A 27922-nucleotide genomic window follows, 5' to 3' on the forward strand; every position below is an offset into this window, starting at 1 on the left:
CTCCAGAGCTGCCTACAATTCTGTGATTCTGTAACAAGATGAAGTAATAGTGCATCACTGAGAACAAACATGCTGAATCCAGCTGATACACTTTCTGGCCACATTCCTTTCTCAGTTACCCTGCTATATTTGTTTTTGTCTCCAGAGACCAATATTTGAATTATTCAGTGTAAAAAAAAAATAATTAACTGAATGGAGCTCCTTCGTCATTCACAGACTGAAGACCCAGGTTTTCTGAGAAGCATCTGTCACCACTCAGTGCTCTTCCAAGAGATGGGATGAACATATTTCAGAATTTAGGGGCTTGCTAGCTCTTCACTCTTGATTAGCTCAGCAATGGCTATTTCTGGACAATTTTAGAAAAAAAAAAAAACAACCCAAACTTAAACAGTGAAAACACTGACCCACTGTTTTGTCATTGTTTCATATAGAAAACAGCCTATAGCCTTTTTTTGTCTCCATTGGAAATATCAAATTGGTGACCCAGATTTCAAACAGCTGAAAGGTATTACTATGTCAGGTATGTTAGATTTACTGCTAATGCCACTACGGTTAAATTGTGTATGACATTAATATGGATTACACCTGGTGATAAGCTTCACAGTTAATCTCTAGGACAGGTGACCTGGATCTCATTTTAGTGAGGAGAGGTTCCCATACCCTTCTGGCTATTTTTGAGACTAGTTCTAATAAGCTAATTATTATATATCCAGTTAATATATGTATACCTAACACCATTTCTGTAAATAGAAAGCATTGTGAAGTGTTCCCCTTACCCACATTACTTGTGGTGATTACAAGCAACTGCACTTCTTGTTTAGCATGAAATCCTGTTTGGCCAAATCCTCTTCAGAACGCACCAAGAAAAATCTACAATTTGCAGTGGGATAATTTTTGAAGCGCTTTCAGAAGAGGGCTACAAAAATGGTCCAGAGGAGGGAATATCTCCCCTGCGATGACAAGCTGAGAGAGGTGAGGCTGTTCTGCCTGAAGAGGAGAAGGCTCCAGGGAGACCTGGGAGCAGCCTTTCAGTATCTAAAGGGAGGCTAGAAGAAAGAATGGGAGATTGTTTAGCTGAGTATACTGTGATAGGACAAGAGGAAGTGGTTTCAAACTAAATGAGAAGAGATTTATATTGGATATTAAAAAAGAAGTTTATGGTAAATAGTCAAGCACTGGAACAGGTTACCTAGGGAGGTAGTGGATGCCTCATCCCTGGAGACATTCAAGGCTAGGTTGGACTGGGCTTTCAGCAATGTGATCTGTAAGTGTCCAGGTTCACTGCAGAGATGTTAGAGCAGATGACTTTCAAAGCTCCCTTCCAACTCAAGCAATTCTATGATTCTATGTATTAAAGCTAAATATGAAATAAATCTTCACAGAAATATTCATATATGCTTTCTACACAAAATTTCAGCCCCAAATATGCTGGACAGAGATAGATCTGTGTTTTTTCCTGACCTTAGCCAGCCTCATAACCTCCCAGGCAATATAATCAATGCTAGAGACCTATATAGATTACAGCAGCTTTACAGGTTGCAACAGTGCTTCCTCAGGTCTACATTTTTGTCTCCTTTTCTGTCATCCTCAGCGCACTCAACAAGATTTGTTGAGTAGACCTCCCCAAAACAGCTGGGCCATGGTCTTTTCCTGTGCTGGTAAAAGTCTATTTTTAACTATTTTTCTCCCTGATACTTTTTACTTGTTGAAAAGCAGCTGATGAGGAAATCAGGCTCTCTTTACCACCTGCAATGGTGAAAATCCAGCCAGACTCATAACTTGTTTGGTACCAGCATAGCTTGCCTATCCTGTGTTATCTTCAATTAATGTATATTCATGTCACTTATTTTTCATTCATATGAATGTGTGGGGAATGGCCCTTTTACCACTGCCTGTATTAGCATATAGTACTCCCACATGAGTACAAGTATTCTCCATTCATTATTTGCTGTTCATCATGTCTTCTTCATTACTGGGCCATAGAAAAAGTTATTCTCATCCAGCAAGGGAGTAGCAGTAATAACATTTGATCTATCACAAATGGCTATATGGGGAATGTAATAGCTGAAATTAGCAATATAAGCATAAATCCTAGAATAACATGTTTTCCTCCAAAATGATGTGCAAATTATACAAATATTTGCTAAAATTAGGGTAGTTCAGAAGTAATTCATGAATGAAAACAAAACAAGAACAGAACAAATCAAGTTCATTGAATGATTTACTTGGAAAATGTAATTCTAAGAGCTTTAATGGTCAGTTAAAATGAAAATAATGATGTTTCCTGAACTGCATAACATCTGCTGCATGCACAGAGGAAGAAAATCAACCGTAAGGGTAGCATATATTGCAAATATGCAGTCTGTAGCCTAACTGTATAATTTCTAAAAGGGCTGTGAAGAAGGAATGCAATTACTGGAACTGAGATTAATAATAATTAATCCAATTTGAATCTTAATTGGAAAGGCATTTCCTTAATGTCCCTTATGGAAGAGGAGAGGAAGGGCTGTATTTAAGAGTTTTGAAATTAAAAAAAAAAAAAGAGAGAAGAGAGAAAGAAAGTGGATTTACAATCCAGGCCTAGTGCTGAGTTTGCTCCTAGTCTTCAGATTATAGGAGATTATCACAGATCAACCCTTTTCACAGAAAAGAACCTTTTAAATCCATCTCAGCATCGTCCTTATTAGGAACGAAGGAGAGAGACTCCTTCCACAGGGACAAGAGAAGCCCTTAATTCATAGCTTGTCAGAGGAAAGGCATTTGCTTCAGCACTGAGCCAGGTTACTTATGGCTCTAATTTACACAGTAGTATGTTGTCCTCGTGGAAGGGATGACACCTTTAAGTAATAATGAACAAGTGTGCGTTGACAGAATAATAATCACGGACTGAAAAGGTTACAGTAGAGCACATGGTAAAGCTAAGTGCCTACTTTCATTCCATTGGGTGCCATAATATCAGGAGTTGGGAGCTGCAGTTACAATATAAAATAACATTAGTGAGGCAATTAGGACCTAATGGTTTGTAGAGAGAAGTCTACAAGACTTTATAAGAACATGTGAATTAGACTGCATTCAAGTTTTACCTCACTCCTATTTTTTTCAGACCACACTGCCTTCTCAAGGGTAGAATTCTCTTAAAACATAGTGAAGAAACACCAGAGACATTAGGGAAACTTCTCAGTATACATGGGTAAAATCTCATGGAGACTTCTGCCAATTGATCCCAAATGAATAATCTGACCTCAGGTACGTAAGAATAAAATTGGTGACTGTAGAGAAAATGCCAAGTCATGGCTTGAACCAATGATTGAGCACCTGGTGGGAAGGCAGGGCTAATCCAGGGGAGCTCTGGTACATGCAATGCCCCTGAGTGACTGGAAGGAGTGGAGCCAGGATCCACCTCATCCCAGACCTCATTTAAAGGTTGGCAGTGGAGGCAAGCATATCTTGCTGGAGATCCCTGCCTACCCAAGGCCTTCCAAAGGTAAGCAGTTTGTTGCTGGTGGTGGTTTTTTTTGTTTGTTTTTCTCCTTCATTTCTTTATCTGCAGCTGCTGCATTTCAGCTTGTCCTCATTTGCTGCAGCCAAAGACTTTGCCACCCTGCTATTATCGCAGTATTATCATAGACTCATACAATGGCCTACGTTGAAAAGGATCACAATGACCATTGAGTTTCAACCCCCCTGCTATGTGCAGAGTCACCAACCACCAGACCAGCTGCCCAGAGATTTTCCATCATACTGTAGCATTACAGTGACCTAAAAAACTCATTCTCTTGAGAGAGGACAGAAGAACAAACCACTAGATGTTTGTTGACATGGTCTCTCTTCTACAACTCCTTCCTTTCTCTTACACCATGTGAGACTCAACTTCTGGTCCCAGTGCTTAAAAATCACTGGACAGACTACAACACTTAAAAAAGCATGACTGAAATGAGAGCCTTTTTATGAATTCAAACTACACTGACTTTTTAGGATCTTCTGCAGAATGTAGAAGTATGAGACTACCCAGATTTCTGGGAGGTAATCTATTGCTTTTTTTTATAGTTCTCCTGATTTCTTGACGGTCCCCACAACTATGATAGCAGGGTCCCAAGCCTTGATTGCTGGACAGGACTGAGCTTAGCAAGAAACCCTGGAGAGAGACTGGGTGGAAATTTCTCCATGTGTAGGGGATGGCATGCAGGCAAAAAAGAGGCTTGTGCTGTGCAGCTGATTGCAAAGACAGTTTCCCCTCCCCCCAACTTCTGTGAAAATACATTTCTTCAGTAGTCTCCACACAGGACATGTACTCAATCAACTATTGTGCAACAGAGTGTACAGATTTCAGGAGCTAAGGCAAAAGAGAATGTTGCCAGAAGATCAAATCGAAACACAGTCCTCAGAACACTGCTAGCAAGAGAGAGACTCCAGTGGATTTCCACAGGTATTTCCTATAACTTACAGTAAGAAATTATGGAAGTGAAGCACACCATCACCTCCATTGAGCTCTCTTCCCTTCTCTTTGTTTACATATAGACATCCAAATTGTTTTGATTTACTGTGCTTCTTATTTCTGTTAGATATTTATATAAAAGTAAATATTCTCTGCCCAGCATTGAATACTTGGTGACCAGACAGCTTTGTCTTTCTTTGTTTATGAAAATATATGGGCAATTCAGACATGTCTGGAATACAACTAACTTTGATAAATAAAACTATGTATATATTCATATATATGTAGTAATTATGTCCACCTCCAGTGCCAATCTGCTGAACTGTTTTTATAGCATTCTCATTCTTCTGTGCTAAAGAAGCAAAAAATGACCAAGGTGACTGATGGTGGCAGTGTCAGAGGGGAGAGATGAACACAGATGCTCTGCACTAATTGTTGTTTATCACCTCTTCATCTTCATTGCCTACACCTTTCATTCTTCCCAAATGCATACTTCTTTTTAAAAAGACAAGAACTTTAGGCACTGCTCCTAGAAGTCCTTCAGGTATCTTTTAGTCTTCTTAATGGCCACTGGGTATCTAAAAGGTTTCAAGGATCAGTATCTTAGTTCTGCAAGACCAGCATAAGGCAGGTCAGTATGAGACAGGAAAACAAGAATACAGCAAGGTATGGCAGAAGGGAAAGCCTACTGACTTACATATGCAGCAGTGGTGTTTTGCACAGGTCTCTTCATTTTCGTATCTCATACATCACTGTTATGTTATGCTATCTGTTATGCTATCACAAACTTGCCGTCAGCAGCTACCTCCAGAGTACAGCCGAGATGCTGAAGGGAGGGAGGAGGGAATTCTGCTGTGTTCAGCTAAAAAAGGAGTAAAGTTTTTGCAGCCTTTCATTGACCAGAGACAGTGCCCTGAGAATGAGGGCTGTGTTTTAGGGCAAATGCTGTATAATAGCTCTCCTCCTATGAAACCATGGAGATCCTGCCAGGGTTATGTATTTTTTAGCTTTGAGAGCATTTTACAGAGGCATCAGTTAAGGGTCTGATAGTACATCAAGTCTGGTTCACATGGATTCCTCACGACTTTCTTCTCTTCCTTACTGTGCAGCAGAAGAGTGAAATTAAAGTCAAGAGCAATGAGCACGTGTGATCAGAGCTGGGTCTCTTGAAGTTAAGTTCATCTCAAACTGGTGTATGGGAATTTGAATCTTTAACTGCTAAGTTTATCCCCCTCGGATTCACCTTTTAAAAGGTTATTCTGCACTTTGTTATGATTGCTTTCTGGGAAATGTAATATTTTAAATAGACATATACTTTTACGTATGTATCACCACTCTTTTAAGTGGATACCTCTGAAGCAGGAGGGATTTATGTATTAAAATGTACAAAGAATTGTACTCCCAACTTTGATCTTGATATCAAGAGAAACAAAATAGGTTTGTCCAGCACAATCACTTGCAGATTACTTCACAGTGGAGCTCTGGGGGTTGTCTCCCAAACAGGAGCATTGTGTATTTGCTGGGTCTCAGGGAATTTTAAATTTTTCTTGTTAACCTTTTAGGATCAGACTTCCTTTGCCATTTCTAGGACAACAGTTGAATTCAGTGACATATGAATATACCATTCAGAAGGGAACCTGACAGAGGGGTCAGAAGATGCAGTTATTTTCCCTGCCTCAGTCCATAACATCACAAGGTTAGTTTAGTTGGATTAGCTAGTTGAGGAAAGCTAAAGAAGTTTGGTGGCCAGAACTGCAATATGCTGGTGGCAGAGGATACAAATTTACAGCTTCCATTCATGCAGAAATATCAAGATTTTTTTTTTTTTTTTTTGCCTAGAATATCACAAAGCCCAGATTACCTGAAGAACTTTCCCCAGTCCCTTGGATTAATGTTATACTATGGTTACATAGTATTGAATCCTGTATATTTAGATTATCCTGAAAAGCAAGATCTGGTTCATGAATCAAGAAGCTCATCCTAACAGGAGGGACTCTCAACTAATATGTTATTCACATTGTTTTCCTGCTTCACATTGTGGTCATAGCCTCATTAGGACAGATAGGGTGTATACAAAGGTATCTATGCCACCTAACTGAAGACAAATAAGATTTACAAAATTATTCAGACAATTGATTTCACTTTTCAAATTCAGTAGATGAACCACGTAGCTCTCTTTCACACTTTAAACTTTTCATTGTGTGTCTCCTGGACTCATTTTTCATCTCAATGCTGTGGATATAGAAGGCCTAAACAACCTATACTGTACCTCTAGTATTTGACTACTGTTGACATTCCTATTCTCTTGGAGCAAAAGATGTTTTTTTTTTCCTCCAAGACAGAAATCATAAACAATCTTAAATTTTGTAGAATACCTGATCTTGCTCTGAACAATTAATGACCAAAATCACAAACCAGCCTGATCTTGGGTTCAAACGTTATCTTTTTGAAGGTGGTCATCCCATAATCTTCCAATGTTGTCAAACCATGAGTGACAGACTAAGAAGTGTAAAATCATATGTAAAACAGAATAGTCTGCTCTGCATGGAAAGGAGAGGGTACCTGAAGGAGCTGGGATTGTTCAGTCTGGGGAAGAGAAGGCTCAGGGGAGACTTTATTACTCTCTATAACTACCTGAAGGGAGGTTGTAGTGAGCTGGGGGTCGGCCTCTTCTCTCATGCAACTAGGGATAGGACTAGAGGGAATGGCTTCAAGCTGCACTAGGGAAGATTCAGGCTGGACGTTAGGAAATACTACTTCTCTGATAGAGTGGTCAGGCACTGGAATGGGCTGCCCAGAGAGGTGGTGGAGTCACTGACCCTGGAGGTGTTCAAGGAATGTTTGGATGTTGTGTTGAGGGACATGGTTTAGTGAGAACTATTGGTGATGGGTGAATGGTTCGACTGGATGATCCTGCGGATCTTTTCCAATGTTGGTGATTCTATGTTTCTTTTACAGCATCTGGCAGAGCTGAGAGCCAGCTACAGGACACTGTGAAATCACAAGTCACAGGAGGCCCCCTAGGGCAATCAGTCCTTCTCAGGGCTGCTAGAGAAGCCCATCACTGTATATTTTCCAAAGGTATATTTAACCCAATTCTGAAAGAGGTGAACAGTAAACCAACCCATCACTCCTTGCTGTCAACTGATTACCTATCAGCCAAATGTCACAGACTGCACCTGCATCTCCTCACCTCAGTGAAGGCTCACTGCTTGCAAAACCACTAACTGGATCGCATTCCTCCTCCACAATGAGGTCACAGGATTTTATAAGACAGAGGAAGGTTTAAGGTTAACCAGGCTCTTGCAGAAGATTACAAATAATGAGATGAGGCAGGCCAGTGAAAAGACACTCTGGCCTCCTACAAGTGAGGGACATTGAAGATCAGGCTCCTGCATGGGTGGCTGGGAATACCCCACTGAAGACAAGCAGACCCCAGTGTGGGGATGAACGGGCTCACACTGCGGGTTCTCTCCTGCACAACTCTCAGAGCCATCTGCTCTGAATTAGGTGGGATTAAAGGCACAGCATGGGCAAATCCCTTCTGTCTGTTTGTGCAATACAGGTTTATCCTATGTGAAATAAGGCTTAGAGGCAAGGGCTGCCTTTCTCACATGCAAGGGAAGGTAGTTAACAACAAGAGCTTCTAAAGCCAGGTAAAAGAACACAACCCTCTAAGTGAGAGATGGCATACTGGCAGGTCTTTGTTTTGATAGCCTCAGTGCAGAACAAAACAAGACAGGACAGGCAGCAAAGGCCCTTTGTGAGATTCTCTGCAGGCAAAGAAAGTACAAGGCAGGCAAAATACAATCCATAAAAAATAGCACTGGATTCATAATCACCTTGTGGAGGGAAAGGGTACATAAGGGGAACAGGGAAATTTGAAGACCACAAATATCCATTTCCTTCTTCTCTAGGTGCTTGTCTTGCAAGGATGCAACAAAAACTAAAAGCTGTAGAGACAACCTATTATTAAGACAGCTTCAGGACCCTGTACGTTCTTGTCCAGCTCATCCTTACTTTGCCATACTTCTGCCCACAAACTGCCCTCTGAGATGCTGTCCTGAACCCAGCTGTGCCTACCCACCATCAGCCAAGTCTGAAAGGGCAGTTGGTGGCAGTGGGGATGTGCTCACTTATGATTTCTATGCTACAAAATGCCCCTTTGGTAGAAGTAGTCTTCACTTGCTCCTTTTCAAAGCAGTTGCTAGTTCTGCCTTATAGATGCCTACTTCAGTGAATGAAACACACTGGAATGCACAAGGGAAAGATCAAGCAAGACACATTGAACTCATACTTTATAAACATACATTCCCAAGAGAAGACAAGCATTGTACCTACTTCTTCAAATAATATACAGAAGTGAAGACACTTTTCCATAGTATTTCCACCTGCCCTGGTTTTATCAGTATTCCATATCATGACATCATTCAACAAGGCTGTCCTCTGATGGGGGGATGGGAGGCTGAAAGGGGCCTTCCACCCCACCTTTCCCCTCTTGTGCATGAAACCATGACACCATCCAGAGTTCAATTATTTAAAAATGAATCAGAGCAAAGGAAGGGGAAATGGAATTTCCAGTGCAATGGAAGAGAACAGAGTAAGGTTGGAACTAAGGGAAATAAAAAAAAAAGGGAAAAAGGAAAAACTAGGGAGAAAGAAGGAAAAAATGCCTTTTCTTATCACATTCTGGACAAAAAGAAACATTTATCAGTGAAGATATATCAGAGTTATACCAGCAAGTTTAAGTGACAGGCACAGCTTCAAGGAAATTTCAAGCAACATGACATTGGCCTCTTTTACAAGAGTGAAAACTACAAGCAACTACAGTGTAATTATTCCAGATGTATTCTTGGAGATATTATATTGACTAGGACAAGAAGGATTTTTTTGACATTTCAGAAAACACTGATCAATAAAATAAAATAAAATAATTATGTGAGCAGGCCATTCTGTCTGAGCTTTTTTACACAGTTTTTTTAGGAAAATGTTGCAGAACTGTCAAAAGGGAGCATTTCAGCTTCTTTTCAGAAATAAAACGTATAGTTTCCGATTTTTTTGTTGTTGTTGGTATGAAATGGAATACAATTCCAGAACTAAGCTTAAATTAAAGAACAGCTTTAATTTGCATCTCAGTTGGAAAGGAATAGTATTTTTTCAGTATCTAATTTTCATAGAACAAGAAATTCCCTTCCTACCCATCATTAATAAAGACATCTGTATAGCTAATCAAAGTTTTTTTTTCTTTTCAATTTCAACACTGACATAAAAAATTGTCTTTTTTTTTTTTTTTCAAAAGCTCTAATTTTACATGTCCTTTTGTCAGCCACATGGTATCTTCTGGCAGACAACTTGCTGTGCTATTCAGTTTGTTAAGCTTTGCAGCATAAATAAAAACAATGTGTTTTGGTAGGTCCACACATCGAGCTTCTCTGTATATAACATAATTACACCACTGCAAAGCTGTGCAGGCTAATACTTTAAGTATGATGTTCAGATTCTATGATTCTTGTGGCAGACATTGTCTTATTTTATTTCTGTGTGGGCTTCAGTGGTGGTACTACACAGATTTTCCTGCACGTTACTGCAATACAAGTAAGTTAACTGCATTACTTTACAGAACATGGAGACAATTCTGTTGTCATATTCCAGTCAAATTCTCAGAATAATCCTGGAAATGATCATCAAAACATTTCTGATTCTATTCACATTCGGGATCTCTACTTGTAAATCAAGCAAGGAAGTTTCTGAAAATATTTCTCATATTTCTGTTAAAAAGGAACGGATGATTTGCCCGTGATATTTTAATTGCATACATGGCATTGAGATCATCCGTAAGTAGGACAGATAAGGTCAAATGATATTGCTTACAGAATAAAACAGACTTCAGACGGGATCAGAGCAATGTCTGTCTAGCCTTGCTATATCATCTCTGACAATTTTAACAGCAGTTTCACAGTAGCTCTGTCATTATAAGCTAAATATAGCCCTCTTCTTCAGTTTCACAATAAACTCTATCCTTCAAGGTCTCACAGGCCTAGCTGAAATCACCAGTAAGCAACTTACTGGAGTTTATTTACAGGGTAAAAAAAACAACAACAACAACAAAAACACCACACATGCAAGATCTTCTGGCTAACAGATAGGAGGAAAATAAAGGGAAGATTGGCTTGTCTCCTCTATTGAGCTCTATTTGTGGCCAAGATTGAAAGTTTCCATGGCCTGCTACTAATTCTATTAACTGGCACTTCATAATGATATACTCAATCATCTGTTACTTAAGACAGATGATTTTTCTCAAAACCTCTTAAGAAAATTAGGATAGTCCTTTCTGGAGGTCTTCCTTAATTACTAATCTTGTGATATCTTTGTAATCTTTTGTTTCACCTCCTCCTGCTTGTTTCTCTGATCTGGCTGTTTCTCTGAATGCTGACTAGTAGGTGGCAAAATGATACTGTTGTCACTACCAATTACCCCTGGTAGGGAGTCCAGCCAAAGGCTGTCACGGACCTAATGAGGTGTACCCAATCAGGAGAAAAATGCAGCTCCATTTCCATCCCTTGGGTGGTAACTTAGTTTGTAAGAGTGATCAATTCTTGCTTAGGTTAAGAAGAGGAAAGAAACAAACCTGCATAATTACCCTGTGTGATCTCCTGCACAGCCGAGCTGGAAAGGGAAACTGGCAGCCAAGAGAAGTACAGGGATATCCACAGGCTGAGAGTCCTTTAATATGCTTTGCCTCTGAGATAGCAGCATCTGTCTTTCCTATTTAAAACATGCATTTGTCCCAAAGAACAAAGGGCATTAGATTTGATTCTGAACTTATGAAAAGCAATGAAAAAATCCTACTGCTTTCAGGAAGAGCAGAAGGAAATGCTTTGACAGGACACAGTGCTGCTACATGCTCTTTAGATGAAGATAGAGAAGAAGTAATGTTTAGGAAAAGTATAAGATATAGAGTAGCAGAGCACTTAGACTGGGATCCATCCTACCTACTTTTAGTCATCCAAAATATAAGTGTCTAATGTATATCAGTCATTTAGACTACCTCTGTAGCCACTGTGCAGAGATACAGATACACTTCAGGCAGCTGTTTAATCCTTCCCACTCTACCAGCAGCACATGACAGTGTTGTAAAATTAAAGATGATGCAGTCTCCCATAAATAGGTCATATAATCTCTATGGGTGGCCACCTGCAATAAGAACAGTGAAATTCTTTCTGGCACAACCCAAAATCTGTCTCACCAACAATCACTGTACTCCTTCCAACGCCTTTTGCTGGTTATGTGTTAGTCCATATTATTTGGGGAATATATTAACACTGTCAAAGGACCTTTGACAGTGGACTACTTTATGCAAAACATGTTTAAATGTGAAAGTAATGCAGAAATGTATGGGAAGAAACATACAGATATGGGTAGAAGGTAAGAAACAGCTTGCTTTTTTTGGCTCTCCATGTCAGCTTTGATCTATCCTGGCAAGCTACCTATTGGCACTTGAAGCTTTGACTGTGCAGGTTTGCCCAGTTCTCCTCTCAAGTTGAAATTCACTGTGTAGGGAGAAAACAACAGGAATGCATGACACAATCCACATAAAGAGACATGCATTCTTGGCTTCCCATTATATCCTGCAGGAAGAAAAGTCAGGAAGAGTTTGACAGAGATGTGTTAGTCTTACTCAAAGTAAACCTGCCTTGCAATAAATCACATTTAGTGTAAGTCAGCCTTTACTGACTAGTACAGTCTTTCAAAAAAGCACTGCATAGAGGATATTGAGATAGGATTATTAATAAAAAAAGATTTATTAGTGGGTTCAGGAGGTGAAGGCATGTATTAACTTCAATTTCCAAAAGGCATTAAAAATAAAAGGAAAAGGAAGAAAGAGAGAAAAAGCAAGACAAGACAAAGCTGTCTCTGTGGATAGCTGGGAGTCATTACCAGAACAGCATTCCCCTCTGTGGTCTCTCCAGCATAGCAGATTGTGACAGTGATGGTGACAAACCATTGCCATTCTTGTCTGCCAGCACTCTATACTTTCCATCAAGACTTGCTCAAGATCCTGTGGGTTATTCCCATTCATGATGCATTTTGTACCACCAGGATCATGTTTAGATGGGCATAAGCATTACATGTAGACTGGCACTAATGTTTTGTGATTGAATTTCACTAGAATAGGTATCTAGATGATCTCTGCTGTGCTCTTACTTTTGAGTTCCATTAATGTAAACTAAAAGACAGAAGACGAGGTATAGGAAAGGGGCAAGAAAGGGTGACTCCCAATGTCCATGGTAAATGCATCCCATGAGAACGATACAGTCAGTATATGGGCTTGCAGGTGAAAGGCTGTGAGGAAAACCATGAGAAACCAACAGCAGGAAACAACAAGGGAAAAATATTGCCCTGACAGCTCTAGAAAGCCCTGCCACAAGAGCCTGAGTGAACAGCTGCAGTGAGCTGTGAGCAAAGTCAGGCAGCAAAGCAACAAATGGAAATGCTTCACAGCGATTACAGTAACTAAAGCACTGTGCAAGAACAGAATGTGTTTTGGCTAGATATTTCTCCATTCCAGAATCTAGAAAAACAAAAAATAAAAAAACCCTATCAAATGTACTGTTTACAACTTCAAAAACACTGCTATTTGGCTTCCAAAGTTTCCAAACAACAAATGTTTGTATTTTCAATTAAATTAAATTGACGAAAGCGTCATATTTTCTTTCCCCCGGAATTAATTTCAAGTGTATTTTACAACTCTTTCTACTTGTTTAAAACAAAATGAAAACTGGAAAAAAATATTTGTCATTTTTATTTCCACACATCAAATTGTTGAGCTGTAATCAGCTCTAATGGAACAGCATTTCTGAAGAGAATCTTGTTACAATATGACAACACTGAACCATCTCTTTGAAGTTTATTCTGTGTAAACTTTTTTCCTTCCCATTTACCTGTTTTTCCCTTCTTACTTCACCTCAACCATCTGCACAAGATCTTCAACTATGAACTTATCACTTTATATATAGACATCCTGCTTTTCTGCTAGGTTATTCCTTTTCTTCTGTTACTGTTCTCACGCCATCCATCTTGTCAAATTGCCTCTACTTTTAAGCTCTCTTATCTTCTTCTCTTTTTCAGTATGTCCAAGGCAAACCAAATGGAATACATAATACAGAAAAACCTACCTACATACATGTGTCACTGAGACAGAGTTCCTCTAATTCTCATGGGAAATCTGGGAAGGCTGTCTTCTCACCTTGAGGAATATTCTGCTTTACGCAGTCCTTTTCCTCACTGGGATGGGCTTCTTCACCCAGTGCAGAGCTCAGCTCACCAGACCAACTATCTTTCTTTGTAAGCTAAGTGGCAAAGGTGTGCTATTCTTCTGAGCAATTCAGACTTTTTCCCCATCGTATCTTTATTGAGGTGACCATTAGTTAGTAAGTCAGGAGATCATGATTGAATTAAATTATTTTGACTTCAATGAATAATTAAGTTCTCAGGCACTTCACAGAATGCCAAATTCCACTTTGCTCAGAAGGGGAATACAAATTCAATGGCTTAGGCAAGTACTCTGATGTCTGAGTACTGTAGTTTGTACTCTCTCAGTTGAACCCTGTTCACAGAGAGCTGAAAACAATCCCATGACTGAGACCCAAGATCATACATTTCTAGAACAGCTTTGCTTCCACGTTACTTCACAAACATTCCAGCTCTTCAAATGCATTTTCCCAAATTTCTTTTGCTGGACTCACAGAGTAAGAAGACATAATGGTGTTTCTACTCCTATCAAAAACACTCAGTTGTTATCAATCACGAGTCAGCGAAACTGACCATACTCCATTACGAAGGTATAATTAAATATGACCCACCTCTCAGCTCATAGAAGAGTGCCTGTTTTTTAACAACACATTGCCAAAAAAAAAAAATAATAATAATAATAATAAAAAAAAGAAAACTACAGAGCCCTGGAGATTTCCAATTAACAGACACTGCATCCCTCTGTGCTCGAAGTTTAAAATGTTTGTTGGGATTATAAACTATGCACACAGTAGCAACACTGCTGATGCTGACCTTGCAAAGCACAGCTCTGTGGTTTATGAATCAATCATCACAGCCTGGAGCGAGAGAGAAAATAAGCCTGCAGAGAAACCACTGAGAGAGAGAGTGAAATGAGAAGTATGTGCTGTATATGAGGACAGTGATTCCACATTAAGCAGCATTTGTTGGCTTTCCAACAAATCCTACAAGGCAAAACACTGAAGATAGGAGAAGCTCAGACATTGAAATAATCACTCTATCTAGAAGATATTAGGAATTAGAACATAATAATGCATCAGATGACCTCAAGAACTGAAGGGAAGAAGAAAAATCTTTAATCCGATTCATTTAGTCCAGTGAAAAGGGTACACACGAGCTGGCCCTCAGTTTCACCTCTGAGCAGCAAGAGGATCCCATGAGCCCCTTGCTCAGCCACCATAACATTGTAACAAATGCAAGTAACCCTTCTGCAACTCTGGAACTGCCTGCTTTATCCTTCCAAATCATAGCATAGGAAATACTTTTGCAATCGTACGCTTGCTCATTTTCCTATTCTACCTGGTGTTCAGACAGGCTCACAAGAGCAGCCTTAAATGAATTAGCAGGAAAACTGTTTCTGCATGCTGGAAGATCAGAAAGAAAATGCAGAAGATGCACATTAATGCTGTGTTTGCTATAAACAGAAAACTGTCATTTTCCTTTCTTATCCTCAGTGACTCTTACGGGGTAAGAAAAAAGCAATTTATAAAAAATAAGAAAACAGGCATAACATTCTTATGAAAAGGAACAGCATGTAGATTTCCTCTGTAAAAATGTTGTATCTGAAATGAACATAAAACATCCTTACCTCTTATAGATAGGAAGCTCCTACAAATATGAAGATGCACATCACAGGAAAGTGTTAGCAGCCATGTGGTCTAACGCATAACATCACAATACCTGGGATTTATTTACATCACAGTTGTGGAACCAGCACCACTGATAGAACATTCACTTGCTCCCATGTATTTAGGAAGTTTAGAGGCAACCAAAGCTGGAAGAGACACACAGGAACAGGTTGTTTAAAACTGAAGAATTCATTCACAATAAATAATGATAATAATAATAGGAACTTCGCAGGTTGAAGTGTCTTAACTGAGAAATTTCAGAAAAGTCTTGAAAGGATTAATGTGTGCTTAGTTTTCCCAATATTCTTGCGACGTAGTTAAATTCTGCTTAACCTTATTTTTCAGGTAGATTTGTTGAGTACTATCAAGAATGAATCCATCTCAGTTCATAATTTATTTCCAGAGCAATCTTTAGGTTCTTTAGACTTGTCAGCTGCCAAACAGTCAAACTTACTGATGAAGGTTTCAAAATATGAATGAAATAAGACAACAGTAGAAAACAGCAGAATACATATTTATTTATTTGTGAAATAATTTGAGCATGAATTCAATCAAATTTAATTAAAAACCTAATTATATCAGTGGTCCAGTGCTCCTTTCTGCAGAAAAGTGATAAACAAAATATCCTTGATTTCTGCCCAAAGGGAATTTTCAGATTATCTAAACTGCCACATAAGCAAGGCTTCTATCAGGCAGCCAAACAAGTAGATAATATTCATTGTACTTCATACGTATTACCTTGCGTGGTAAAGGAAAGGCTCTACATTTTTATGTAGTCTTTGTTCCAGAAGTATAAACGTTACTGTGTAATCACAATATCTAACACATTGAGAACACATCACATCAGTGTATATATACATTCACACTCCCAGGTAGTTAAGATCTTCCTCCTTTATTTTAACTAATCCTTGGTGCAGCTCCTGGGCTAGGGACTCAAATAATCTTTCTCTTAGAAGTTCCCTTCAGTGCACACCTCGGCAACTCCTAAAATCAGACAGCAAATATCATGCACAAAGGACCATTTCCAGTGAATTGACATCAATTCTGTGAGGTTTGCTCACCATGCAATACTTCAATTTGTTTCACTCAAATATTAATATCTGTTTTATTTTAACATCCATTTACAGAAGTTTACATTCTAGGAAAGCATTGAAGTGTCAATCAACAGTTTGCACAACCTCTCTAGTAGACAAGCAACATCCAAAAGAAATGTGTAAATTGGAGCATCCAGTCACTTACTCTGACAGGTATTCTTTTCATTGCTTTGTTACTAATGAACATAAGAGTCCTGAAGAAGCAAGTGCTGGCAAGGTCACTCTGTCATGTTTGAAGAGTTGTGGCAGTTGAAAAAGGTCTCTAATTACTGGAAGAAAAAAAAAATATTACAACTATCTTCCAAAAAGACAGGAAGGAAGAAACATCAATGTTTACCTACTCTGATCCACTTAAAAAAGCACAAAAGAGAGCAAGAAGTACAGAAAACAAACATCCAAACACACACCTTAACTCACAAGGCATTGAATGGGTTCAGCTGGATTCCTGAAAAGACTTAGCATCCATAGATGTAATGAGTCAGTTTACTTTGACCATTTGTATGGGCACTGTTGAATCATGGCCTGAACCTCTGATTGACCACCTAATGTAAGCGCTGAGTCAGCTGCGGGAGCACAGGTGAAGGCAATTCAGCTGTGCAACCAGAAGGGGTGGAGGCTGGCTGCACTTCTCCTAGACCCCGTTTAAGAGCTGACTGCCACTAAGGAAGGATTTCTCTGGAGATCACTCTTTGTGGAGTTTCTTGGAAGCCTACAACACTGGTGAGCACTTTCATTTACCTATGATTACCTTTTACAATGCGGTAATCTTACTAAGCCTAACTTCTCTGTATACTTGTTGATCGTCCAATACTTTACAACGTCTGTATTCTTACTGACCTTACACCATTCTTAACTTAAACAATATTTCATTTTCTTGGCTCATCTATGCAATGGTCTACCAAACAAGGCTCACATATTCACTAGTACAAATAAAAGTGTAAAGGACAATTGCTGAGTAAGAAGGACTCATTTAACAGAAGATGTATCTGAATCTGGTATAGAGTGATGTTTGAAAACTTGTATATCCCTCATTTGCCACAAGGTGGAAACAATCTCAGGATCTCATCTCAGTAACATAACTGTAACAGTTCAAATGTAGTAGTTAAATGCCATATGTTGTACATATGAATGCAGATGCAGCTGGTGACTTGGAACAGCTCCAAACAGAGCACGTGATATGGTTTTAAATAGGTTCATGAATGCTTTCTTATACCCAATAGAACAGCATGGCTCTTCAGCACTGTTCCAATTTACTACTTAAGCAACAAAGTAGGTTCCTAAAATGTACTGTAAGGCTTGTATTTCTTAATAAACTAGATAACTATAAAGAGTTGGTGTGCTAATGAAAAGAACTGAAACTCAGATCCCAATGTTTTAGGTAGCTAACACCAATAGTTATTTACCTCTGAAAAGATTCTGAGTGGGTGATTTAGGATACAAACTGTGCTTCTGTGTTCAGGTCAGAGTCTCACTCAGCTATATCACTAGTTTAGAAATATTTTACAATGATCAAAGACAACTATGTCTCTAAAGACAATCTTTTCATGATGGAGAGAAGAGACAGTATAAAATAATGCCCTATGCAACCTGATGTAGGGAGCCTGCTTTGGCAGGGAATTTAGACTCAATGATCTCTGGAGGTACCTTCCAACCCCTACAGTTCTGTGATTCTGTGATTCTCCTGTGCAGAATTACTGACTTGAAGAGAAGAATCTAGTGTATTGTCCTGTTCCTCCCAAATTAAGGACAAGCTAAACTCAGTGGTGTGAGTTGCAGTAGTGAAGTTTGCTGCTGCTGAACCAAGAAAGCTACCTCTATGCTCTCTTTACCCACTTGATGGAAAAATACAAGATTATTCCTTAAATGTCCTAATTCACCACTTCTACAATATCTCAATGTTCTGGAATGAAAGAAAGTATATTCTCTGACACAAATTGATCAAAAGCTATGAAATCTTATCTGTTAAACCTGTCATGCTCCCACTCCAGCTCAGCCTATTTGCACCTTTTTATCCAGCTACTTGTGGGTACTTCTCTTCCTTTTAAGTGGCATGCCAGTAAATGACTTTTAATCTGAGAATCCTATCCTGTTTGTATTTTTAAAGTGGCTGACATTTCCAGTACAACATCTGTGGTGTTTATTACACATGGAACATTCCCTCACAGATCATTATGTTAGCCACAAACGAGCTAATTGGAGCATTCACAAAAATATCTGTAGCTTTAGAAACACCCATGTTTAGGCCTTGTCTGCTTCAGGGCCACCACTGCTGTGTTTCACCAAGGCAAGCACCCAGCCAAGTCTTGCAGCACTATAGAATAAGTCCTCTGAGTTGCTCTTGGCATTCCAAGCCCTGCACAGCTGAGGCCTGTTCACATCACAGTTAGGTCTTGTAAATAATTGACAAGAGAGATGTACATTGGCAAACTCTTTTCTGCCGCTTTGCCATTCCCCTCCAGATATCTCACGTTTCTTACTCAGTGGGTTTCCAAATGGAACTCCACAGTAAATGTACTCTGCATTGCTTCAACTTATGGCCCTGTGATTAATCAATGTCACTGTCTGGGGGCTGGAGAAAGCTGCTGGGCCCTTCTGTGCAGAGCCGAGTAACTGTTTGTTTAGTCTGCTCCCATAAAGTAAGCGGGGAAAATTATGACAAGTCACTAACAAGATTTTCTGTGCTTCATTTTATGAGTGTCAGCTTTTCCCAAGCAATCACTCACATAAAACCAGCACTAAAACCTGACTGCTGTTGTAGGATGTAAGCGAGCAGCTTTACAGTTAGCAGTGGTCATAGCACCATGTGGGCCAGCAACTTCCTAGGGCTAGGAGTGCTCAGAGCTGCAGGGGTGCTGGTCTGATGGGGGGCACCAGGGCAGGGAATCAGGTCAGGCCAGCTGGTGGGCCTGGCTATTTGGGCCCAACAGCTGAGCAAGGCTATAGGGAGCCTTCCTCTGATGCAGCCTCTATGGGACAAGGGCAGACAGACTGAAGTCTTGTGCAGTGCAGGAGGAGCTGGGCAGGGCCCAGGTGAACAACTCAGTACTGCTGAAAAACTGTTGCAAGGCCATGATCCCTCATATTGGCTTGGCTGGGCATGTCCAACGTGCAGCCCGTGGACGCATGTGGTACAGTACCACTTGCAATGTGGCTGCCCTGTGCCATCACAGCAGCAACTCTTCCCCATCAAACACCTGGCCCTGCCCAACTCCAGACATGTACCCATCACTCAATAACAACCAAACATCAGTGCACTATTAACCCTAACTTGGCTGAAACTAGTGCATGGGGTGCATAGTGCAGTGCAAACTCAAATTATGGCAAATAATTGTATGTATTTTGATACATGGGCTAAACACAGTCCTGTGAACAGTGAAAAACATGCAGCTATGCTTTCTGTTTTTGATAAAGGAATTTAGGAATAGGTTTCAAGATTGCCAAAATATTGTGTTTTTTTATATACCTGCAACTCCATTTTCAGTCGACATGAAAATATGCAAGTGCTGTATTTAACTTGAATGTATGGAGATACCATCAAAAATTTGGTCATGACTCTTAACCAGACTTGGCTGGCTTACAGCCAAGAAGCATGGCTTATAAGCCCTCTCTTACCAGAGGGAGATATCCCTCACTTCACAGTCATGCCTTATTCACATCATTGCTTTTAGCAGTATGTACATTTGTGAACAACTGTTTTGAAAGATGAAGCACAGGAAGAGTAACATTTCATCAAAAATTTCTGATGAACACACTGAAAACCCACTAAGAATTGTAACCACTGCCACCAAAGCAGCCTGATATGGAAGAACAAAAGCCCCCACAGTCGACAGTTAAGGATCTTCTGCAACATACGCTGTCTGAAGTGAACATAAAATGGTAGCAGCCTCCAGCAAGCTCTTGCAAGTTTAGAATGCAACACAAATAAAGAAAAGCCATAATTGTTCCCAACAGTAGCAACGTAAGCCATAGAACCATAGCTAGTAATCACCTGAACCATCTGCTCATCCAAGCAACAACTCTTAGCACTGGCAAGTGATAGAAAAAACCTCTTATTTCAGGCATTTACTCAATACACAACAGAAAATGTCAACAAAAATCAAGCATTTTCCCCTACAGTTCAGCATGCAAGAGATTCAACAGCAGGATTATCCACAGAAAATGCAAAGAAAGAAACTGTAGCAGCCGTGATAGTCTTTTCAGCACAAGCCCAGACCTGTTTTACACGAATGCTGACAAAACCGATAAGCACATTTTCTCCTTACAGTCAGAATTTATAACCTGAAGTGGCTGTTATAATGGAAAAGTAAATGATCCTCTAATACTCAAATCAATCTTGTGAGAAATAACCTGAATAATGAGTTACCAATTGTAAGAGATGAAATTAAGACAAGAACAGTTAAATAAGGATCTAAGAGAATAGATAACATTTACTATGGTGTTGGAAGCCTAAATTAGACTTTAAAATGTATGCAGAGACAGAGGAATAAGGGAGGAAAAAAGGAACCAGAGCAGAGTCCTCAGATATAGGTGAGCATTTTGATGAGAAACAATCAGAAGCAGGTTTACACTATTTGAGGAAAAATCCCCATCTCAACTATAGCTTTTGATCTAATTTTTAGAGTTTGGAACCATAGAAGGATTTCCTTTTACAGAATAAGATACTCCAAAATGTTAGCAACTCAGAAAGATTTTTTGCAGATGCGATTAGAAATTGTATCTAAAAGCAAGGTGTACTGCAAAATATGAAACCGACTAATAACCTCTTTCACCTTGCACACTAGTGGAAGCACTTCACCCTCACAGAGCATAATGATAAGAAAATATTATCCCCGTTTCAAAGGAAGGGAATGAAATAGACGACTTTTATAATATCAGCTATAACACTAATGACTAACTGAAAGTATTTATTGTGGAGGAGTGAAGATACACTATTCTGCAATAGAATCTTAACTACAAAATCAGATTTGAAACACAACTATTTCCAGGAATAAGACATTTTAGTGCTGACCACTGTATGATTTGGTACTATGGTTTTTGCTTTCTAGTTAGGTTTAGTAAAACTGAGCCCAAAGTACTACCATAAGTTGGAGCATGTGAGGACGGGATTTCTCTCATCTACCTGAATATATATAGTGTGGTGATTTTACCCTAGACTTGTATCTAATGGGGAGAAACGAGTACTCCCAAAATGTGATTAAACTTGCTATAAAGCAGATGTCTAACATAGGTCAACCTAGGAAATGCAGGAAGTGATATAATAGATGATATAATAGATCTTTAATATAGTTTGCCTATTTGTTTATTCATCCGCAGTCTATCTACTCATTTATATACTTACCTAATATTAACCTATTTATATACTTTCCTATGAAGAGGATTTTTAAGCAGTCTCTTAATTTATCGGTCACTTTGCTGTACCTTTGCTTGATTTTGTTATTCAGACCACAGATAAACGAATAGTGAGGAGATCTGAAACTCAATCTGACAAAGACATCACTGAGAATTTAAAAAGTGAGATTGAACTAAGGGAAAATTTTAACTTTTGGATTGCCTCTGTCATGAAGGTAGTTACAACTGCTTTAAATTTTCCAAACAGGTCTTTGGAAACATAAGAGCTGAAGAATTTTTTTTCCACAATGCAATGTGAAACATCAGAGAAAAATCATGGCAGAGGCCCATGTTGTTTACTGCTGTCCAATTTGAAGCTACACAGGTTCCCCTCAGGGAACATGGATTTTGAGAACACATAATATTGCCTGCAGGATTTAGTGTTGGGTTTTGCTTTGCCAACAGCTGGCATTAGATCAGGTCTTTCCAGCACAGCCTTGATTATCATGCAGAACCTAAAAGATGTTGGAATAATCAAGCTTTCATATAATCAGGGGCATATTTAAAGTATTAAATGCATACCAAGAGACATGACTGTGTAACAGGCAGTTACAGATCACCAGCTCTGGAAAATGAAAGGGAGAAACAAATCTCTTATTTTATGTTATTATTATTTCAGTGATATTTTGTAATCCAACAAAAGCCCTATTAAAAAAATAATTAAAGAAGTTTTTAATCTTTATTGTCTTGCTGTCTTTAATTATTTTCATGGTGTCTGAAGAGATTCTCCTGGCTGACAATGATTATTAAAAATAAAAGGCATTGTAAATAATAAAGTGATTCTTAATAGCCATTTTTCCATAATCAGAAGGTGAAGTTCTCAGCATGTTGTGAAGAAAACTGGTATGTTGCAAACAGAAAACTGAAGCATGAGAAAATTTACCGACTATTCCCCAGTAAGCTAGTGGCTGTAACAGCAATATAACCCAGATCATCCTTTCTACAGTCTTATCTTTTACTGATCAGAATAAAGTTCTGAAGTGAATTCATTCCCATTATCAATGATAGTACTAATTCACGTAAGTCTGAAGACTTAAGACTAACTAAATACAAAGAAGTAACTTAATTTCTGCTTGCTGTTAAATCAGTAATGAACAGTTTTTGTAACACTGGATGAAAAGATGTGAGTCATAGAATACCAGAGAGATTAAAGATATGGCTTAGATCTCACATAAAAAAATAAGTCATGGTAAATACAATGTGCTCATAACCAAAATCCAATAAAGGTTGGCTAAAAATCAGCTAGGGTTCTCAGCAGCTGGTGACTGTGATGCTTGAGTTATACTTATACTTGCACCAACAGATGAAAGTGGCTCTCATCTGTAGAGGCAAAATAACATTTCATGAGAGGTGAAAGATTTTAGAAAGAACAGAAGACATTTCTGTAATGTAAATGATATTAAACATACCGTTTGAGAGTGTGGAAGGGACAGAAACGTACTTGCTTTAGAAAATAAATGCTCTGCATTGAAAAAAAAGAAATCATCAGTGTGTATGAATCAAGATCAATTTAAATGATGACAGTATTATAGGATAAAACATCTGTATTTTTTCACAAATGTCTGCTTTTATTGCAATTTTTTCATTTGTTTCATTTTTTTTCTTAAACACTGTAGTATTAAAAAAGTGCAGGAAATAGTATTGTACTCATAGGACAGGGTTGAACTCTGGGCTTAGAGCTGTACCTGACCCCATTAACTATTTTTTGTAGACCTTGTATACATCCCTAATCTCTTCCTTTCTTAAATTCCTAACAAGAGATCCTGGTGATAGGCAAGAAATACACATCGTAAAGCAGCCAGTCCCTTCTCTGAAGGACTTGATATTTTAGTTCTCAGTAAAGTAACGTAGGCAAAGGTAAAATGGGTGAAAGTGCCAGAACAAAGACATCCAGGAGTCTGAAAGATGGAGAGGAATACAAATCACTTCTGGTCAGGCCAAAATCTTGACAATGCATTCCTGAATGAACATACGGACTGCACATTCTTTCCAGAGCCTGGCAGCTAATGCTGAGAAGGGCTTAGAGATTATGATGAGCTTCGTAGAAAGACTTCAAGCTCTAGCAACTATTACATTTTAGGGTTTTATATTCAATTCACACAAGCATAACCATGGGAAGTCCCTGAAATCTTGACTGAAAAGATGAATTCCCACTTTAAATCTACTGGATGCATGCTTCTGCTGAAAGAGTTCTGGGAGTCCTCAGGAAAACTTCACCAACACAATTACTCTCTTTATGTTGGGAGCTTCAACAAAACTTCCAAAAGAACAATGATTGAAGAGGACCAAACATCTCCCTGATTCTCAGAAGAGGTATATTCATGTGAGAAGAGAGCAGGTTAAATTTGGAAAGCTTTTGTGATCGACTACTGTCTACACAGGAGTTGGTCTAAAGAGCTGATTTTAACTTTCAAGGCTTTCAATTTATCTTTTTTTGTTGTTGTTGTTGACAGTTTTAAGAAAACAAAGGAGAAAATTTTGTAAGTTGGGATTTCTCCCAGGATTTGAGATGCTGCTATTTTCTATTTCTAGAGCAGAAAAGTGTTTGGTTTTTTTTTTTTTTTTTTTCAAAACACAGCTGTCTATGGGTGCAGAGATGCAGAGATGATTATGTTCTTTCTTGCTTTTCAGAAGGAAGGGAGAGGAGGTAAGCTTTTTATTTCTCATTTAGTCTCTCTTTTACTACAAATTTTTAAAAAACTTCTGGGACTCTCTCCTTCAAACATCAGTCTGAATGACAACTATTCACAAAGGCATTTGGATTACATGGGCTGCAAAAGGTTTTAATCAAATCATGAATACAACATTCATTTCACCCTAGTTTCATTTACTTCCTGCAAGAAAAGGTTGGGAGCAATTTTGCAGCACATAGCATGAATTTGTTTTTTATTTGCATTACAAAATGTGGACTGTAGTGAACTTGACGGAATTCACTAGATTCTCCCTAGAGAAAGTGAGAAGACCAGGAAAGTTGTAAGGCTCTACTATGACTGGATGGTTGCTCTCAAAGAGCTGTGGTCTACGGCTTAATGTCCAGTTACAAGTAGTGTTCCTCGGGCGTTAGTATTGGGAACAACACTATTTTACATCTTTGTTTGTGATATGGACAGTGGGATTGAGTACTGGGAAGAAATTCTTCACTATAAGGGTGCTGAGGTACTGGAACAGGTTGTCCAGAGAAGGAGGGGATGCCGTCTCCCTGGAAGTGTACAAGGTCAGGTTGGATGGGGCTGTGGGTAACCTGGGGGTAGTGGAAGGTGTCCCTGCACATGGCAGGGGGTTGGACCTAGGTGATTTTAAGGTCCATTCCAACACAAACCATGCCATGATTCTATGTTGACACTTGCACCATGCCCTCATTTCACATTAGTTTTGACAACTGTGGCTTCAGCATTCCATCCCCTCTTCACACTCGTCTAAATAACTAAAGAGAACTCATTTTTCATAGAATAGAATCATAGAATCACTCAGGTTGGAAAAGACCTTAAAGGTCATTGAGTCCAACCACGACCTAACCATACCACCCTAACTCTAACAACCCTCCGCTAAATCATGCCTCTGAGCACCACATCCAAATGGTTTTTAAACACATCCAGGGATGGTGACTCAACCACCACCTTGGGGAGCCTATTCCAGTGCTTAACAGCCCTTTCTGTAAAGAAGTGTTTCCTGATATCCAACCTAAACTTACCCTGGCGCAACTTGAGGCCATTTCCTCTCATCCTGTCACCTGCCACCAGTGAGAAGAGACCAATCCCACCCTTGCTGTAAGCACCTTTCAGATACTGGAAGAGAGCAATAAGGTCTCCCCTCAGCCTCCTTTTCCCCAGACTAAACAGCCCCAGTTCCTTCAGTCTCTCCTCATAGGGCACATTCTCCAAGCCCTTCACAAACCTTGTTGCCTTTCTTTGGACCTGCTCCAGCACCTCAATGTCCTTTCTGTACTGAGGTGCCCAGAACTGAACACAGTATTCGAGGTGACGCCCCACCAATGCCGAGTACAGGGGCAGGATTACCTCCCTAGTCCTGCTCACCACACCATTCCTGATACAAGCCAGGATGCCATTGGCCTTCTTGGCCACCTGGACACACTGCTGGCTCATATTCAGCCAACTGTCCATCAGTACACCAAGGTCCCTTTCCATCAGGCAGCTTTCCAGCCACTCCCCCCCAAGCCTGTAGGGTTGCCTGGCGTTGTTATTACCAAAATGCAGGACCCGACACTTGAAACTTGTACAGTTAACCTTGGCCCATCAATCCAGTCTATCCAGGTCCCTCTGTAGTGCCCTTCTCCCCTCAGGCAGATCCACACTCCCTTCCAACTTGGTGTCATCTGCAAACTTACTGAGGTGCACTCAATCTCCTCATCAAGATGTTAATAATAATAAAGATGTTAAATAGAAGCCAGTACTGAGCCCTGGGGGACACCGCTCATGACTGGCTGCCAACTGGATTTAACTCCATTGACCACAACTCTTTGGGCCCGGCCATCCAGCCAGTGTTTCACTCCTTAGCCATTCAACTAAAGTCCTATGGGCAGACTATTCTCAAATTAGTCTGGTGAAGGAGATGGTAGAAATAATTTTTACAGAAAACTAACCATTCTCTCCTTGTGAAGAAACATTAAGAATCTGCATCATATCATTTCTGTTAAACTTTAAATCTGGACACAATTCAGCCTCAGATTCACACTCCAACCCAAGCCCAATTTGGATACAAACTAGGATACAAGTTTTTATTTATTTATCTGGTTAAAAGGATACACAACATTTTTGTCTGACTTCCTCCAGAGCTCTCTCTAGTGATTATAAATCAACTTGTTTAAACTGCTCAGACTAAACAATAGTAAATGTGCTTGGCATTTTGAAAGAAATGCTCTGAAATAATCTGAAAAGAACTAAGGAGATAAAGTTTGTTGAGGAAAAATAAAAGCAATTCTAGGTTGAACTTAGCTACAAGGTGGAATAGACACTGTTCTTCCATTCCTGCCCATAGCTATAGCAAGACTGCATCAAGCACATCTTAACAGAGATTCCAGAGATTGCTGAATTTGAGGTTTTGTGAAAGTTGTTAAATAACTAATAGTAAAAGCAATCAAAATTCCTGTTGAAATAAGAAAAGGAAAAGAGCAGCAGAAATATTTGAGATTTCCGTTGGAGAAAAATGCAGATGACTTGTATGGAATAATTATGATTTGCTGCTATTGGCGAAGAATGAAGCAGAGTGGAAAAACGTACAGGAAAATGTCAGTTGGAAGAAAAGAAATATACCCCTGATATGGCCCCAATGAACAATTTCTTTCCTGTAGTGCAATTAGAGCAATGTTTTTCTACTCAGCTTATTCACACTGCCTTATCACTCAAGAAAGGGGAAATAAATCAGGCTGTTGCCTGACCTTTAAAAACACTGGTTCTCAGTGAATCATCCCAGCTACTGACACCGCTTGATTGTCTCCTCAAGTCTCTTTCTACACATTCAACAGCTAGTAATAACAGTGCTCTGGGCCTTCAGTTTTCATGAAGCAGCCCAATTCCCCTGGTCCTTAAGGTAAATAAAGTATAGCAATTTGAAGCAAACAAAAGAGAAATTTATCATCGCATCCACTGTGCCTGTAGAGAGAAGTCAGTGACAAGAATGAGATCTTTGTGACCCTCTAACTGAAAACTCAACATGGCATCAAACAATTACTTCTCAAAATACTGAAACCTTTTGCTTCTTTCTCTTCACAGTTATTTTTAACTTCTTGTACTGTCTTCCACAAAAATGTCCAACTATGAGAAGAAATTCTTTCTGTATTTGTAGTTTGAGTTGACTCACAAAGGTCTCCAGGAAAAACAATGTAAAAGAGAGTTTCATAGTTAATTATGAATACAATAAGGCTTATGGAAGTACTGTGGCTATTATTCTAGCATTAAAAACTTAGAATATATTAACTTTGTTGCACCATGCTGTGCTGCAATCCACTGGAAGAGCAGACAGTGAAAACTTGTAAACTAGATTCTGCTCTTGTCCTCCTCTCCACCTCTACTTTATTTATTTATTTATTGCCAAAGCAGATGATAGGGAAAAAGAGGTAAACCTGACAT

The 27922-nt window shown here is 39.3% G+C and overlaps 1 long non-coding RNA gene across 4 annotated transcripts in view; it reads right to left on the reverse strand.

Annotated features, from left to right (window-relative positions):
• LOC107052917 overlaps positions 1–27922 on the reverse strand; it is a 105094-nt gene that overhangs the window by 11450 nt on the left and 65722 nt on the right. For 3 of the 4 annotated variants that reach the window (XR_005858609.2, XR_005858610.2, XR_001465731.4), the window contains exons 2-3: positions 16594–16717; positions 15315–15500 (exon numbers count right to left, since the gene is read on the reverse strand). This is a non-coding gene — a long non-coding RNA (uncharacterized LOC107052917). Of the gene's footprint in view, positions 1–15314; positions 15501–16593; positions 16718–16855; positions 16968–27922 lie in introns of those variants that run through there. The other variant, XR_006938820.1, reaches the window with a different exon arrangement.

This window comes from Gallus gallus, chromosome 3, assembly GCF_016699485.2.
Source record: "Gallus gallus isolate bGalGal1 chromosome 3, bGalGal1.mat.broiler.GRCg7b, whole genome shotgun sequence".
In the NCBI taxonomy this organism is placed as follows: domain Eukaryota; kingdom Metazoa; phylum Chordata; class Aves; order Galliformes; family Phasianidae; genus Gallus; species Gallus gallus.